The sequence below is a fragment of the Dipodomys ordii genome, unplaced genomic scaffold (genome assembly GCF_000151885.1).
Source record: "Dipodomys ordii isolate 6190 unplaced genomic scaffold, Dord_2.0 Scaffold15, whole genome shotgun sequence".
NCBI lineage: Eukaryota > Metazoa > Chordata > Mammalia > Rodentia > Heteromyidae > Dipodomys > Dipodomys ordii.
Genome location: NW_012267231.1, coordinates 5,152,330 through 5,157,747, shown reverse-complemented (window position 1 = coordinate 5,157,747; position 5,418 = coordinate 5,152,330).

The window sequence follows — 5,418 nt, the reverse complement described above, 5'->3', positions numbered from 1 at the left end:
CATGCAAGGCAAGCGCTCTACCACTGAGCCACCTTCCCAGCCCTTAATGATGTTTTTATATTCAGGTCCTGGCTAGGCACCGATGTCTCACATCTGTCATCCTAGTTACTCAGGAGGCTGAGATCTGAGGATCATGCTTCAAAGTCAGCCTGGGCAGAAAAGTCCCCATGTGACTCTTCTCTCCTGTTAACCACAGAGAAACCAGAAGTGGAACTGTGGCTCAACGTGGTAGAGTGCTCACCTTGAGCACAAAAGAGGCTCAGGGACAGGGCTCATAAAATAAAAACAAAATAAATCCATGTCCTATAAACCCCATTACCTGTGCTAAACTGGGGGCTGGGGGCTCCCCACAGGAGAAGATCTAGAATAGCCAAAGGGGATGCACGGGAAGAAAATGCTAGAACTTCCCTTCTGACACATTGTAACGTGTCCTCTCCATTTCTATTTTCATCTCTGTTTAATAATATATGTACCCATCAGATCGCGTACATAATTTATAAGTACATATGTACACTTATATCGGGTGTGTCCACAAGGAAGAAAGATCAAAGGAATACGCAGAGAGAATCTTCAGAGGACTTGAACAATTCAACCTTTTAATCTATTGAAAAATGCAAAACAAAAAGAAACAACCAAATAGTACTGAAGTATAAAAAAAGGGGGGGGGGAAACCAAGAAGAATGAGTTTCACCCTTTAGGCTATGACTATTTTCAGAACTCTGGCCCTTCTTTCCCCAAGAAGGATCAGGTAACCAGCAAAACACAAACCAGGACACCCACACCCAAAAATAGACATAATGCTTATTTGAAAAGGAAGGGGAGGGTGTAGGAGTGTGATTCAAATAAAGTGTTCAGGAAAGAGTGCTCTCACCTCTGTGGAAGGTTGTTTTGTCTCCGGGGGAAATGCATTAAACATTCATTTTGAGAAGGAGCTCACCCGTCTACAGTTTACCCTAACATTTGCAAACTACCTCTCGCAGTGTTGACTCCCCGCTGCCCCGCTGCCCCCAGCCCCTTTGTGAAATTTGATTTTCAAAGTCAGTGCAGTTTGCCTTCCAGCAGACCCAGGCCATCTTGACTTGGGGGAGGTGGGAGATATAAAAAGATGGGTGTCTTCTTTTTAAGAGACTACCACTCATCAGAGCAGAAATCTATACCGTACAACATCCAATCAGCCCATTCTCTATCAAGTGAGAATGGAAAGCCTGAGTTAGCCAAAACCTTCATTGAGCTGTGACATTTTGATAAGCAATGAGGACACTCATGAGATTGGAGCATAATGCAAGGCCCACATGAAGAAAAAGGAATGTATACATACATATAAATATATGTTTGTATGTATGTATATATACACACACATACACACACATTAACTGTGGTGTTTTCAAAAGTACAGAACAACTTTTCTTTGTAATGCTGACAGGTCATTGTTAAACTATTACAGATTCCAAATGTAAGAGGTAAGGTGGAATTCCATTTACTCTAGCATACACTCTAGAAAGTTCTTCCTTCTAAACAGATTTCATGTTCAATATTCCCTAGGTATTCACTCCTGTAATCCTGGCTAGTCAGAAGGCTGAGACTCCAGGATCTCCATTTAAAGCCAGCCCAGGCAGAAAAATCTGCAAGATTCTACCACCAATGAACCAGCGAAAAAAGAAAAAAAAAGCTGGACTGGAGACATGACTCAAGTGGTACAACGCTAGCCATGCAAGTAAGCCAAGCATGTTCAAACTCGGGGAGTTGGGGGGAGAAGGGTTTCAAACCTTACTACAGTCCAAAAAAAGAAAAAGAAGAAGAAGAAAAGTTCCTTCTCCCAGACTGACACTCAGAGAAGAGAGACCAATGGCAAAGAAGGCCCGCCCCCTGACGTGCAGGTGACATCCTAACAGCCCTGCAAGCTAGGCAACACCATATAACGTCGGCAAATATTTACTCAGACTCTCATTGCTCGGTGAGAGTGGCCCCATTGTGTAGAGAGCTAGCTTAAGGACAAAGCTAAGCAATCAGCAATAAAAGTTAAATTTACTGAGACAAGAAAGGTGTGTAGAGTGTGCAATAAGACAGAGTTTCCCCCCCCCCCCGAACTGCGTGTGTTGGCAGAATGACAAAGTGGTATAACAAGATAAAAGTCTCTCCAGGAGACAGTTTAGAAAATAAAAGCTATCTTGGGCTGGGAAGGTGGCTCAGTGGTAGAGTGCTTGCCTTGCATGCATGAGGCCCTGGGTTTGATTCCTCAGCACCACATAAGCAGAAAGAGCCGGAACTGGCACTGTGGCTCAAGTGGTAGAGGGCTAGCCTTGAGCTGAGGGACTGCGCCCAGGCCCTGAGTTCAGGCCCCACTACTGACAAAAAAAAAAAAGAAAAAGATAAAAGAAAAGCCATCTCTAAGTAAAAAACAAACTTTTCGTTAGGTCAAGGAAGGCATCAAGCTCAGCAGAGACCATTTCTCTAGGATCATCCATAGTTGTCGAAGAATGTGAGAGCCTGCCATTGTTCCAGTGCCCTCTTTAAGAGTCTCTTTAAGAGACAGTCTTCTATCAACTTCCGACTCTACTACATTCCCCCTGCATGTTAACATCCACCACCAGCCAACGCCATTACCCACAGCACCCAGCACAACCCCGACTCCAGCTTCCCCCAGCCCCTCCTGGAAATCCCTTCCCTGATCAGGTGCAGGAAAAGGAATTGGAGATTTTCATCTAAATGGAATTTATCTTTACTTAAGAAGTACAAATAAAATGACCTCAATCCCTTTTTGTCGGTTTGTTTTTAGTCTGTATGAGGTTGGGTCGTGGGGCCTAGAGCTCACGAGGCTTTTCCCACCCTAGGCTGGGGCTTTCTCCCTTGAGCCACACCTCCATTTCTGGTTCACTAGAGACCTTTATTTTTCCTCTCAGGCTGACTTGGACCCAGACCTGGAGATCTCAGCCTCCTGAATAGCTGGGATTACAGGTGTGAGCCACCACCTCCTGGGTTATTTTTAGTATTTAAATACATCCCATGGCTATGTGGCCATTATGTCCAAATAGCTACTGAGGGCAAAGGCCTCTACGGTACAGGAAAGTCTTCTCTCTGGATTTCATAATAGAAATTATATCAAGCCCTCTAACTTCTTCCTGCTAAGATCTCCAGAACACCAGGCTGATCAAGTCTGAGACTTAGAAAACTTCCCTTAAAGATATGCTTAAAATCAGCCAGAGCCCTGGCACCGGTGGTTAGCGCCTATAATCTTAGTTACTCATGAGACTGAGATCTCAGGATTAAGGTTCAAAGGCAGCCCCCAGCAAGAAAGTCTATGGGACTCTTACTAAAAAGCTCAATGTGGAGATGTGTCTTAAATGGTAGATTGCTAACCCTGAGCAAAAAAAATCTCAGGGACAGTACCCAGGCCCTGAGTTCAAGCCCAGGACCAGAACAAAAAAAAAAAGAAAAAAGATATGTTCGAGTCATTTCTGCCCTAACTAGGCTGATCTTTCCACAAGGAAAATTAGTGTGTAGGCATAAAATCAATTAGTAACATTGTTTGATTGAATCTACCAATATTTATAAAAGAAGGAGGCGGCCAGGAGCTAATGGCTCACATCTATAATCCTAACTACTCAGAGGGCTGAGATCTGAGGACCAAGGTTCAAAAGCAGCACAGTCAGGAAAGTTCTTGCGACTCTTATCTCCAGCTAACTAGCAAAAAGCCAGAAGTAGAGGTGGGATTCAAGCAGTAGAGTGATAGCTTTGAATGAAAAATCTAAGAGATAACACCCAGGACTTGAGTTCAAGCCTTGGTACTGGCATGTATGTAGACACAATGTGCCTGGTACATACACATACATACAACACACACACACACAGAAAGAGAGAGAGAGAGAGAGAGGAACATTGCATAATCTACCAATAGAAAACTTCTAAAAATTTCTGATTTTTATCATTCCTGCCTTTGCTAAGAGCCCAGTGTCACATTTATTGACTTATTTCCCCAAATATAGTTCACCATTTTTTATGAGTGCTGATGAAATACATCTAAAGACTTCAAGGTTCAGAATGATGTAACAACAATGTTTACATTACTAGCAAAATGAAAATTCAAAAATTTCCTCTTGTAAGGTCATTCTTTTCTAAATAAATGGTCATTAATCATTTAAGGCTGTCAGTGGAAAATTAACAATTATTCTCATAGGAAAAAGTACACAGTTTAAATTCATTTATTCATATATGTCCACGACTATCAGAAGATTAAATATGTGCTTTCTTCACCTTCGTATGGCTGAGTTGTGTTGAGCTCGATTTTAGCCATGTATGAAATAATTACCTACCTCCAGAAAATTAATGTTGGATACATTTGAAAAATTTCCAAAGGAGTACATAATTTAGAGATGATAAATAATGACTCTTGTGACCACAGGCAAGTACCATAACCCTGAGTTTCCCAAGTCCTCATCAACATAATAAAGCTGGCTAAAATTACCCTGATTACACAAAGTCTTCTCTTCTAGGTTTTCTAAAATACGTATTAGTGACTCTTTCCTACACTGGTATGAAACATAGTTTACACCAAAAATATAGTTCTAAGCCTGTCAGAGATTCAAATTAAAGGGATATTTGCCCAAAAAAAAAAAATCATGTGACATTCTGAATGAAATACACACAGGGCGTACTGAGCACCTGAGGCCATAGCCCTCATTAGGAGCATTACAATGGCATTATGTATTCCACAGGGTCAGAGCAGCTCTCAAATGAAAAGGTAAAGAAGCCCGTTATCAATATTACAAAGCCATTCACCTCCTAAAATGGTCTCTATCGATCTTTCCTCACCTCGGTTTCCATCAATAATTCGTGTCAGCTCGGGGAAGAGGCCCCGGCATCTCAGAGCAGAAACTGATAATTCCCCAAGGAACTTTCCCGATTGTCATCCTTTTCATCCCATAAATTTGCCAGTCCATCTTCTACAGACCCAGCGAAGAAGTGGTTTGGGAGCTAGTCAGAAGCACCCGAACAAATCTTTCTCAGTGAACTAAAAATGCTGTGAATATGAAACAATCATCTGGGCCTATTCAGGTAAGTGCCTAAGTTTATTTACTTCCTACCCAGGATTCACTAAGTCTTTCTCGAGAAGAAAAAGAATTCATGAAGGACCCGGGGCTTTTCAAGGCCCTTGGTCTACATCACTACTCTACCTTCACAGTCCCTGAGCTAAGCATTCTCCTCTCCCTTCTCCCCGTGAGAAGACTGAGCTGGAGAGACGTTGAAGTCCTCCAGATGGCAGACATGATGTTTGAACTGAGATTTATCTGAATCCCAAATTAACACTCGCCCCGGATTCTAGCTGGGACTTCCTAGATGGAAGTTTCTCCCGTGGTCTTGCCCGGGCCTACTTCAGTAGACAGGGCTTTTGGAAAACTGGAGAACCAAGAGAGAGAAGAA